The sequence below is a fragment of the Polyodon spathula genome, chromosome 7 (assembly GCF_017654505.1).
Source record: "Polyodon spathula isolate WHYD16114869_AA chromosome 7, ASM1765450v1, whole genome shotgun sequence".
Lineage (NCBI taxonomy): Eukaryota > Metazoa > Chordata > Actinopteri > Acipenseriformes > Polyodontidae > Polyodon > Polyodon spathula.
In genome coordinates, this window is record NC_054540.1 from 5,805,239 (window position 1) to 5,817,877 (window position 12,639).

At 39.3% G+C, this 12,639-nt stretch overlaps 1 protein-coding gene across 4 annotated transcripts in view; it reads left to right on the top strand.

Moving 5' to 3' along the window:
* Window positions 1-12,639, top strand: part of LOC121318049 (synaptotagmin-1-like) — a 193,955-nt gene that overhangs the window by 66,237 nt on the left and 115,079 nt on the right. For 2 of the 4 annotated variants that reach the window (XM_041254284.1, XM_041254283.1), the window contains one exon: window positions 11,539-11,591. The gene's annotated coding sequence lies outside the window, so the exon portion shown is untranslated. Of the gene's footprint in view, window positions 1-7,473; window positions 7,820-11,538; window positions 11,592-12,639 lie in introns of those variants that run through there. The other 2 variants (XM_041254282.1, XM_041254285.1) reach the window with 2 other exon arrangements.

Genomic DNA, 12,639 nt, shown 5'->3' on the forward strand with positions numbered 1-12,639 from the left:
ATTTAAATGATATTGAAATGTATTCAAATGAAGAAAAGAGCTTGGCATTGGACTGGGATCTGGAATACTAAGCAGGTGCAAACATTCCAATGAGATGTAAGGATTTTGCCATGCATTTGGGCAATTGCTCACCCTCCAAGAACTTTGCACCTCTTCTTACAAGGTGCAAACCAATGTAGAAGCGAGTAATTAAGAGCTGTGTAAAATAACACACCTTCAGAGACCTGTCATTGGCCTCAGGGTGGTTGCTGTGATACATTTCCTGCTGCTGTGACCCTTAGCTCTTGTTGAAGACAGGAAGGAAAACCTTTGGAGGAGAAGGGCAAGACGTAGAAGACCCCACATATTCAAACCCAGGGTACCTTTGTTTGGTATGCCGGAAGATGCAGTGGTAAGGCATTACCATCTCACTCCGCAGGTCATCCTAGACCTAATAGCTGAATTTCACCTTTTCATCACCTGGCTGACTGTCCTCCTGGTAACACCGACAGCACTGACCTTCTCCATATGGCCTCTTTGGTAGCATAAATGAAGTTCATAACTAAAGTTCGGGAGGAGGGTCAGACACCGATCTCTGCATCACCAGATTGAATCAATCAACTTACACATTAACTAATTAAGATTGTAAATACCCTCTTCACTTACCTCTCAGCACATGCACTCATCATGGACAACAGTCTGAATTATTCCGTTTCATTGGATGATGATCTGTTTGCCGTTGCTCCACAGTTGAGATCCACTCAACCAGTTCAACCAACACTTTCCAGGCGAACTCCATGACAACTTCGGTAGGCGGTATCTACCACTCCAAACTTCTCTGCCCAGATGTCTGCTTCTCCAGGACCATCACCAGATCCCTTGCCTTTACCCTGTTGCCCAGCACAACAAATGGCTCACTCTCCTGTCTGCCATTGCTTCCACCTGGCCACTCGTTCCACCACAACTACTGATATCAGAGACTGGACTATCTTCGTAGCAACAACTTCCCAATCAAATCTATAGCACGTAAGAAGAATTTGTTTAATTTATTTCTCTCCACTCTGTAGCATTCTTCCCATTGCAGGCGCTATTACGAAAGCACAGATTGTTTCTTTCCAGCTCGCCCCCAGTGTTGCCAAGTCTCACGACAAAACAAGCCCAACCCATGGCACTATGGGTGTTTTCCAACCTGTGATTCTCAAAAAAACAAGCCCAATTCCGCTTATTATAAGCGGACTTGACAACACCTCGCCCCGCACCCACTGCATCGCCACAAAGCGCGTCTACATCTGCAAAACACAGAAGATTGGACCTCCACAGCACCTGTCAATCAAAGGCCCATTCAGCACTTCCTAAGAATTCTGGATTCAGAGACTGTTCACAATTAGGAGCGGCTGCTCTCGCGATCCATCCCAGACTTTCAGCGCCCGACACTGTCGTCCAACCAGCCCCACCTCCAACCGTAACCTTTCAGGTTACCTCCCCTCTCACTGCAGGCATCCAGCAGGCCTCTGCAGTGACCTCTCTGGCCACTATGGGCATCCAACAGGCCCCCATACTGGTTCCCTCTCAGTCTAATATTCCTTCTACATTTTCAGTTACAAGCTTTCAACAAGACAACACAGCCCCTTTCTATTGCTTACATCAAATGACTGCCCAGCAGGGCAACGCTCTTCTGTACACTCTTCCTTCCTTCCTAGCAGTACAGCAGGCCCCTGTTAGCTATCTCTTTCCCAGGCTCACAGCAAGCACCTTACTTTTACATTGGGCTCCCAGCAAGAGAATTAGCAGGTTCAGTGTTCCCATCTCAGCCGGGCCAAGCTCTTTGTTCCTCTTCTCTCCCCACGGCTATGGGCACCCTCCTATCCTTTTCTGCCTGCACCCTTGAATTCCCCCCAGCTCTCCAGTTTTTCAATAACCACCCTTTACTTCCTCCCTCCGCAGTGTCTTGTTTTTCCCTAAAAAATTTCGTGGCCCTGTCTCCTCCAGGAAATGTCCTAATCTACAATCCCAAACAGGTGTCACTTGGCCTACGCAACCAGATTTTAGCAGGTGCAGACATTAACCTTGTTTCACTACTCAATAACACACTAGATTACATCAGTAACAGGGTGGTCCATTGCACCAACCTCTCAGTTACACTAAAAACCTTGGGCCCCCTGCTTCTTCAAAACACTTACCATTTCCAAGTTCATTCTAGCTTTCAGCCATTTCAGGGACATCATATACAAGTTCTATCCCGAACGATTATATGTCCATCATTTTAGACTTCAGTTAGATTCAGAGGTTCCCATTTCTTTGAATACGATAAAGCTTTCTCTACTAAAGCCGCTGCCCGTCTCCAACAATGTAACCAGAGGATCTACTGGGGAGCCCTGGACCAAGACATATTCTCCCATTTTTTCACAGGTCTTCAGCTTCTAGAATGATCTGTATGCAGTTCCACCGCTCACCCCACCATTTCCTGCTGACCCTACACCCTGTCCCCTCATGTCCCTCCCTCTCAATCCTCCTCATCTTTTCATCCAAAAGATGGTCATGGCCGCAATATTACATACTCTGGAGACCGCCAGATTTGTAATGACTTCAATGAAGGAACCTGTCCTGTTACATCTGTAACTTCATATTTGCTCCAAAGCCCTTTTCCAATTAGTAAAGATTTTCAAAGAAATTATATAAAACAACTCAAAATCAAAATACTTCATCTTAAATATAAGATTCCAAAATGACTTCTCAAATTCCTATTTCTATTATTTACTCTTCTTTTCTGTCCAGTCCCCCTCCTACCAAATGCAATCTTCTGTCACTCCTAGGCCACTTAAGCTACACAATGAGGATAATTGCTCAAGGAAAAACTTTCATCTCATACCTTCTTCTCTTGATCCCTTCTGTTGATTCCCTCAAAGATGTCATACTCCTGGATCCTTTTTGCCGCGAGGAACTCTGTCTGTGGGAGCTCCTACTAAAAGAATGTAACGGCATTACATTACTTTTACGACAGCTGTCTCCAACTGCCTGAAGGCATTCAACTGTTTACAGACGCAGCTCTCTCTCTCGGCTTTGGAAGATATTACAAGGGAAAATGGTTTTCTGCTCCATGCCCTGAAGAATTCAGCATTAATCCTATACCCGATCAGTCCTCATTATTATATGAAATGTATCTGGTTGCTGTAACTGCATTCCTTTGGGAGTCTTCCTGGGCCCAAAAATCCATTGTTATCCACTCAGATATTTCAGCTATAGTCCAAATCATTAGCAAAGAGATTTAGAGCATTAGCTCCCAAAGCTGACCTCCTGTCAACTCAGATTCGTCCCTTTTCAGACCTGACATTCCTGTGAGCCACCCGCTGCTTTCGCTGCTGACATCACTCCCCTCTCACTGCAAACATACTGGTCATTCTGGAATTGCTTCATTTTCAATGCCCAGTATAGTATCATCCTATATTATGTCTCTTATTATAGAGCTATAAGAGTTTTCTCCATCAAAGTTTCAATTTCTGGCATCCAGTTTTTCCACAAACTCATTTTCGGCGCTCCCAGCTCTACACTCAGCAACTCACAAATATCATTTATCCTGAAAGGGCTTCAACAATCAGAATCTCCTTCTGCCCCTGCTCGGGTACCTATCACCTATCAGTGCATCTCACTCATTCACTCTAGATACTCCTCCTAGTTTTAGATAAACCTTAGAAACCCCTTTTCCCCTTGCCTTTTTTTGGGCTCCTTAGGTGCTCAGAGTCTACATCGGACTCAAATAAATTCAACCCCCAGATTCACCCCTGTATATCTGACCTAGCAATCACCTCATCTGATACATTTTCCTTCCGGCTCAAAAGAAGTAAAAGTGACCAGGAAGGAAAAGGTTCCCAAATCTATTTGTTTAAATTAAACTCCCATGTCAGCCCATACGACCCCTTCTCTCTTATTTTCAACTCCGCCTTTCTCAGGGCGCATCAGTAGCCTGCCCGGAGGAAGGGCAATCAGATCAGCCATGGATTCTCAGAGGGTTATTTCCCAAAAATGGGTTCTGTTTTCCTCTCCTGCACACTTTAATTTGTTAAAGGTTGGCTAAACCTTCAAGTGGGCTATATTCAATACTAATTGCGACACTGAGACTGGCTTGTTTTTTTGAGGGGTCTCCGTCTCATCCAGTCGTCCAGTCATCTAGGCAGTGAGCCCTCAAACCAAGTTAGGTTTGATGCCAAATGAATATGTATATACAACATACTTCTCTGTAAAATCTTATACTCTGAATTCTCCACAATAAATATGTGTACTAAAACATTTTGTGGTTGGTGTTTGTCCTGAACTACTGAACTGATGTTGGCTGTGGCTTTTCCAAATAATTCAATTTCATGCCTAATGACCTCTGCTGTAAGGACTCTCAACTTTTATTTTCTTTTCCATGTGCTAAGGGGACTTTGCTGTGCTTCCTCTGACATGTTTTTTGTGCTCCACAAATCTCATACAGTGCCTACTGCTCTCTGTACTCCTTACAGCTCAACTCTGGGCTGTAAGTGCAGCCACTTAATAACCCAATGCACAGGCAGCGCTCATTGCGACCCTCATTATCATGAATGTATTTCATTATTTGTGCATGTTGAGTAGTTTGCATTGAACTTAACCTTATACAAAATAATTGCAAATCAAGTTGATGGAAACTTATTTAAAGGATGCTTGTTGTCACGATAAGAAAGAATTCCACATGCAAAACAGTAGGTTAAAAAAATGAATGGCTGTCCATGCATTGGGATAGCCATACTGATGAGAGCATTACTGCTTGAGCTGAAACAAAGTCATGAAGTCATTTTTCTTTGCGGCTGTGGTCTGAAATTCAAAACAAATATGATACAGTGTATTCCCCGGTAGAATATGTGCCCTGCTCATGTTCATTATGTTTCCTTTCACAATGTGTCAGGTACATTGTATCCACACTAATCAAAGCATGTCACCTGTTGTTGGCGTTATCAATAATTACACCTGTGAAGTATGAGATTGTATTTCTTCAGCTTGCTCTTTTGTCTCCCATACTGTAGAAAGATGTGTTGAAGCCTCTGTGAAAATATCTTTTGCCTCTTGATAAAGATTAGAAAGCATTATAAAAAACCCAGGCTGAAGAGATGTAAGCCCACCAAACAGGAAGGTTTGCAGTAGAATAGAATATTTTTAAAACCCCAAAGCAGAATGCATGAACTGGGGGAGGTAGCATGTGCCACATTCATTATTTACTGCCAGGCTCTTCTTTTCCAGGTTGTGTTGCTTTGCAAATCCTCATCTTTCATGATAGTTTGTCAGGGCCCTGGACTTGAACATGCAGACAGAGCTTTAAAAATATTTACAGACAATGATACAATCTGTGTGAACGATTCAGCTAAAATGGAAAATAAATAAATAAATAAAATATTCATTTTTATTTATTTGATTATTTTACTTTGCAACCAGTACATAATATTTACTGTGCTGTATAAAACATCTCTGAACTTGTTCTATCCTTATAGTCTCTGTTATACCATTTCCCAAGGAGGCCACTAGAGGGACTTGCTATTACTGATACTAAGTTTAGTGTAATTAATATAAAAGGAGTCATTGGATAGAAGTAATGTACAGCAGTTTAACATTCCAACTATGATTTTTTTTTTTTTTTATCATATAAGCTATGCACATAAATATTTTATTTACTGTATGGGGCAGTATTTACCTATTATAAAAAGGTTACCAAAAGGTTTTCTATATTTAATGGAAATAACATTCCTAACCCATAGAGTAAAATACATTAAAACAGTTACGTGCAGAATTATATGCATTGCTTCTCTTATATATTTATACTGCATGTATTTGCTAAAACTCTCCTTGTTATGTATTCCCTTTTGGAACATGGATAGCTAGGATAACAAAGGAGTGCCTTCAATTTACTACATGGGTAGACGTCAGATACAAGGCAAATATTTAGTTGGAGGGTTTATAATGACAACATCAGTTTTCTATTGGTCTATTTAGTCACCTGTTTATATAAAATAATGTACAGCACCATACTCGAAATGAATTGATTTTCCTTGCAGGTTCAGCTTATCTGGTTTTGTATTTTTCAATAGTCATAGTTGTTATTTTTAATTTACAGTTGACGCTCAGCAACGGTTATTAAAACTATTTCTTCACCCACTTTGAAATTCTGCAGCAAAATCTCACCACAAAACATTCAGTACAAATGGCAAAGCTGCCTTTCTAATCCCATCCCGTCACTGTATTCCTGTAGAGAGTGTTATTTTTTTATTTTTTTTATTGTCAGTAAATTAATATTTGGGATAGATTTGGATCATTCCTCTGTAGGCGCTGATAGTACTGAGTCCAGCTAAGCAGCCTTCAGGCTGTGTGCAATCACCAACCACTGGAAGTAAAATGGCTGCCAGACAATGGCCTGCTTTAGTCATTGAAAAGTGGTGAGGAAGTTAAATATCACTAAACATTCAACTCCATCAAAATGTACTATGCTCTGACCTTCTCTAAAGGAACAGCGTGAGAAGATATACTATCATGAGAGAATGTGCTGTTAGTAGCACAGGGGTGTTTCTGCCAACCACACAGCTGAGCACAGGACAGGGTTTAGCCAGCAGGGGCACTGGCTCTCCTCAGCACTGGTACACTGTCTAGTTAAGCATGGCATATTTGACTTGCTTAACTTTGTCAACATGCTCTAAGGCTTGGTCCGTCTGAAATACAGTATTTAGCAATGCTGAAGACTAACAATATTTAAATACAAAATGATATGGCTATTAATACAGAAGGCAAGGGCTTCCAATTACGTAGTTCTTTTGAGGTTTTTTTGTGCTAAGTGGAAACAAAAAAGTTTCTATGTGAGGTTTTGCATGCACCTCACAAAATGGGTGTATACCAGAGGCCTTATTGTTTTGTTATTGTTTTCACCATGACCTGGCCTTAGACTGCCACAACAGCAGTAGAGGAAACCAAGCATTAATGTAGACAGGCAGGGTAAAAAAGGGTCTTCACAAGAGGCCCAGGGAAAACAAGGTATGGAAACAAAAAAATGTATACCGCATAATAATAAGGACCGTGTGGGGAAGATGCTGTGCTTAAAATAGGAGAGAGAAATATTATTATCTCTCATTCATAAATACACATAATAATTGCCTTAGGAATCCCAGTAGTCTGACCCATTTTTGGCCTAGATAGATTTCGACTAAAACAGTACAGATCAAAAAACAGTTACAAATGAAGATGCAATTTCAGTCAAAATTAACAATGAATTAAAAAAAAAAAATCCAGTTAACTGACTTTTATCAGATGCCAGTAAGTTTCTGTATGGTTTACACAGTTACACTAACGCAGGTCGATACACTCCTGCCACACGTTATACAGTACTGGTACTGTAACATTCGTCTTTGCTTGCGTGTGGGCCATTCTGTATAGTGAGTAGCTTTCCTATTGTGACCATTCGTAGACAAATACTATACTCCGCAGACGAGAACATTTCCCAGCTCTGGCAACATTTTTACATAGGTCTTTCTTTAATATTTCGATTGGTTTACCAAGCACAGACGCCCACATACATTTCAATGTGTGGACTTCGTCGTCTTCTATTTTGTTAATCTGCGTTGCTTAAATTAACTCAGTGGTGGTCCCAGCTACCGTTAAACACTCCGGCATGACACAGCAGCACTAATGAGATTGTTTGAAATGATGCATCCAGACAACCAACAAACTGATTAAAGGCGACGCTCTCCCACAGTCAGTCAGTGGAGAGACGTCGGCAGGATAAGACAAGTCACCCTAAGGAATACAGTGCTTGAATCGCGGAGGTGCCGCTCACTACTGAGTTTCATGGGTGAGTTACTGTTATTCGCTGCACACTTTGTAGTAAAACAATGTCATGACATTATTACAAAACTGACAACTGTCTTTGAACGCTGCAAAGAGGGTTGCTTGATCTTGCTGCTGGATTACTTGATCAGATCACACATAGACTGAAAATGCTTACTGTAGGTTTACTTAAACGCATTATTATCCGGCCTATTTCGATGTTTTTATTGCTACAGCTAGTTTGAATACTGCTTTCATTTAGGTTTTATTTTGTTTCTGGTACATGGCATGTTTTTGATGTTTTTTATTTTTTTATTTCATGTTTTCTCAAAATGTGTGTTCAGTATTTTTGACTTTCTTAGCATGATGCTTTAAGAGCGTACAGCGTTGAGCACGAAATCCATACCTATAGTGCTTATGAAGAGTATGTTATAACAACATGAAAAATACAGAAATAAAGAAATAAATACATGGATAAATGAATGAATATATATATATATATATATATATATATATATATATATATATATATATATATATATATATATATATATATATATATATAAACACACAGTAAATAAATAGAGAAATAAAAATAGCTATATATTTATTTGTTTGTTTATTTTTCATTTTGGCATAAAATATCCTCTAACGTAATTTGCTGTAGTTTTAAACTGTTAAGTCCTGTGTGTTCCACAAGGGAACTAAAATATCTTAATTTGGCATGTTACTTTCTTCCTTCGTTTGGTATTGCTTAACTATTGGGCGTTACTTTAAAGGCGGCTGTCCTTGCAATATGATTATGTTTTATATAGAATAAAAGGAAATGCTAATAATTAATTTGTGTGTGCCCTAGGAGTAGGTCAGTAATACCGGTCAAATTACCTAAATACTGCAAACTGGAGAGGATTATTTTATTGGTGACAGTGTCGCTTACTAGTGATTTTACAGAGAGAGATATGAAGAATGACAAACATTGCCGTTGTGTCATCTCACGTTAGACAAGTCATTCGGGTTGGTTTATTTACTGGTGTCGTAATATTTTGGTATGAGTCAAAAAGTATTACGAACTGCACCACGCTTTCTCTCAAACTACCTACCGGCTATACCCTTGACAGCCTTCTAACGAGAACCAGTTCTGTGTGATTGTATTCATTTATAAAAAGGCAATTCTTTCAGCAATTTATAATTTGTGTTTTTCTTACCGTACCTGAAAGTGTTGTAACATTTTGCAATCATTTAACTGTACCGTGTGGTTCGCTCTCTCCGTTCTCCAACACCAGCAAAATGCATGCCTTAGTTATTATGATCAAGGAACTGACGGACTCCGGTGAATAATGACGGAAATAGAACATGTTTTACGCGTGGCTGGTTTACCGTCGTTATTAAGAATAATAATTTAAACCAATTGATTTAATGAAATCCCCTTTGGATTAGAGCCTATATTCTGAGAAACTGTATTTGCAAAGCAACCAAACTTTTCTGTGCACGCAAACACCGCACCAGAGCCTCAATCAGTCACATTATTTAAAAAGGAAATACAGACCTAAAACCAGCAAAAACCAATCAATTCATATTTAAAAAGGAATTACAGACCTAAAACCAGCAAAAACCAATCAATTCATATTGAAAAAGGAATTACAGACCTAAAACAAGCAAAAAACAAATAAATTCAATGTCCTCTAAGAATGAAGGGTTGTAATTGAAGGGTGTTTTTTTTTTTCTTCCTGGAATCTGTTATCGTGACGATATGGGTATTTGTTAATAAACAGCCAGGTTTTTAAATGCTATTTTGGATGAGCGGGATTCTGTTTCTCGGCTTCAGATCCATCGCTAAATTAATCCTCAGATCAGCGCTTTGAACAGTCAATGTAACTGACTCACGAGATCGATACAGATTTAGATGAAGTTATATGATAAACATGCTGCATTGTTAGATTATTTGTTGTTGTTGTTATTGCTATTATTTTTGTAGAAATCGCAGATGATCCCATTTTATTTTTAGATTGACCTTGTGGCTGAAATGCTGGGTTGTACATTGTCCTCATGTCTACTGATTCAACTTTCTGTCACCAGTTCTTAATTTTATTTGTATTTGGTTGACTTTATCTGGCCAGCTTTGTGTAATGGAAAACATTGCAACTGGCCAGTACTGTCCATGTTTGAACATCTATTCAACTATTGTAAGCCTCTTCAAAAGGTGTTATGGGTTTGTAGTCTAATACCCAAAGCACAGCAGTTTCCCAAATGATATGTACACCTTGATCTGCTTAGTATGTTGTTAAACCACAAGTGTCTCAATGTTATGTACTTTACACCTTGATTGTAATGGGCAGGGCTGGACTGACTCGCCGTTGCCACCTGTTGGCAAATGGAGTGCGTGTCAAGAGCCAGTTTTCTACACTTAGGTTAATGTGTAGCAGAGGATGCTGGGAGTGAGAAATATGGTAGGGGAAAGCTGAATTATTATTGTTGTTTGTCGTTATTAGTTATTGTAAAGTTCCAGTATTGTTAAATGCATTACCCTGTAATTGTGCGCGGCAGAGTAATGCTCTCAGGTAGGGAAGGGATGCGGGCGAGAACAAAAGCTGCTGAGCTTGTGTTAATTGCCTAACAAACGGCATTAAATCTGAGATATCTGGTACTGTCGGTAGTATTATTAAGCCACAGTAGCGTTACTTTCAACTGTGTTAAGTATGTCATTAAACCACAGAAGTGTACCGATGTTATATGATTGTTCATCTTGATTTTTGCTTAGTATAGTATTCCATGCTGTAGTTTAATCTTCATTGCACTACAGATGGTTGGCTGCCAAGTTTATTTACATAGTCTCAAAGGTGCAGTTGTTTTAGCTGCTGCCATGACACATCACTTCCCACCCCTTATTAAAACCAAATTCAGCAAGGGAAAACAATGCATACTCCTGCTATAGCTTGCAGTAGTAGCAGGTTATAAATGACTAGGTTATAGCCTACATATCAGGTACAGATTTTCAAATTGTGTTTTTATTATTATGAGACAGGGCTTATATTTGCAGAATTGGTTTGTAATTGTACAGATGCACCCTTTCTACGGATATAGCACAATCAGATGCATGCAGCTGTACTCTGACCTTGTTCAGTTACTGTACAATGACTTTTACAGTGGCTACCACAAATTATTCCTGATCCTTTTTCGTGTCATGTTGTAACCTGCAGCTGTTATACATGATATCATTGGTATTGCATCCAAGACCTGATAGTCCTTTTTAGCAAACATTCCATTTTGTAACAAGCCTAATAGAATCTGTCTCTTTTTTTTCATGGTGACTACAGCAAGTACAGCCCTTATATAGGGTTTTGTAAGTGCTTGCCTCATTAGCATGGTCGTTTTGTATTCTAAACGCTTTCTAATGCATGCCTAAGGCATAACTAAATCGATTTTTAACAGACGTGGTTTACCAAACAATCGTTTATATTAAAAAAAAAAAAGACATTGTGAATGAATGTTACTTTCACAAGCTAAGTTAGTATGTATCAAGAGGGACTGTTTTCCTTGATCTGGAGCCTTTAGGGTATGTCTAATCTCCAGACGGTTAGTCGCAGAGGGTGGATGGCTTTACCAGCTTGTGTACAAACTGGAAAACCCCTCTAATTACACATCTGCACCCTAATAATCCAGTTGGAGATTAAAAATTAAAAATTAAACCTTATAACAGTTCAAGACACAACTGCATTAAGCATTTTTTGTTTTTCTTTATTGCAGTGAATTTCTATTGAAAGGGAAAAGGAAGAAAGGAGGGGAGTTACAAGCCAATTGTAAGTACTTGTTTATATATTATTTAATAATTTATTGTTGTATATTTATATATTTATTTGTTTTAAATTCTAGCCAACAAAAACTTGGCTTAGAGGGTTAAGCAGAGGGTTAAGCGTGTTATCTGTATAATGAGGGACAGCAGCAAAAGTTGACCTCAGTAGACTGTTCACACAAACTGGATAATTATTGTGAAATATGTCTCTTGAAATTAAATGTTGCTCAGAGTAGGTATAGCCACCCTTTTATCACCTCAGAAAAGAGAAAAGACCAAATTGAGTTCAAAAGTGGGAGCCTAATAATAAATTGTTACTACTAGTACCCAACAGGTAGATTTAGAGTGAATTGAGACAACCCTCCTATACCCCCTAATAACAAGCTAATAGAATCTGAACAGACTAGACTCCACCTACCAGCCTTGCACTAATAGTACATTCCCTACCCAAGATAGAATCACCCAAGCTGTCTGCTGAGAACGACCTTTGGTGCACTGATCTGATTCATCTTTTTGAAAGTGCCCCCCCCCCCCCACCATCTGGCAGTAAGCAACACCAAGACCTCATTAGAGAGGATGAAGGGCAGAGTTTCAAACCCAGCACTCCTGAGACACTTGGCAGTAGCTACAGTTGGACTTCTTCACTTCCTCCATCCCAATAGGGCTCTTCCACAGTAAAGTCTCATTAACCTTCAACAGAACACCTCGTGGAAGATAATAATTACAAAAAAGTATGGGCTTGTTTTAAGGTTAAAGTGGCACGTTACTGTGCCCAGACTTCCAGGACAAAATCGAAACGGGTGAAACAAAATCACCAGATTCTTTCTTAAAAATAACTAACAGTTCTCTGACTAACATTTTAGATTCCTAAAGAGAAAGGTAACCATGTTGGTTTGCAATTCAATGGTATAACTGTAAAACAAAGAAAACATGTTTATTTTATTTCCATCCAGTCTTTCTGTGTGTGGAACTGTTTAATGTAAAACACTGTATGTAAGATTCTTGTTTTCCAGTTGCAGTTATATTGAACATGAAACAGTAATTCATTACAAATT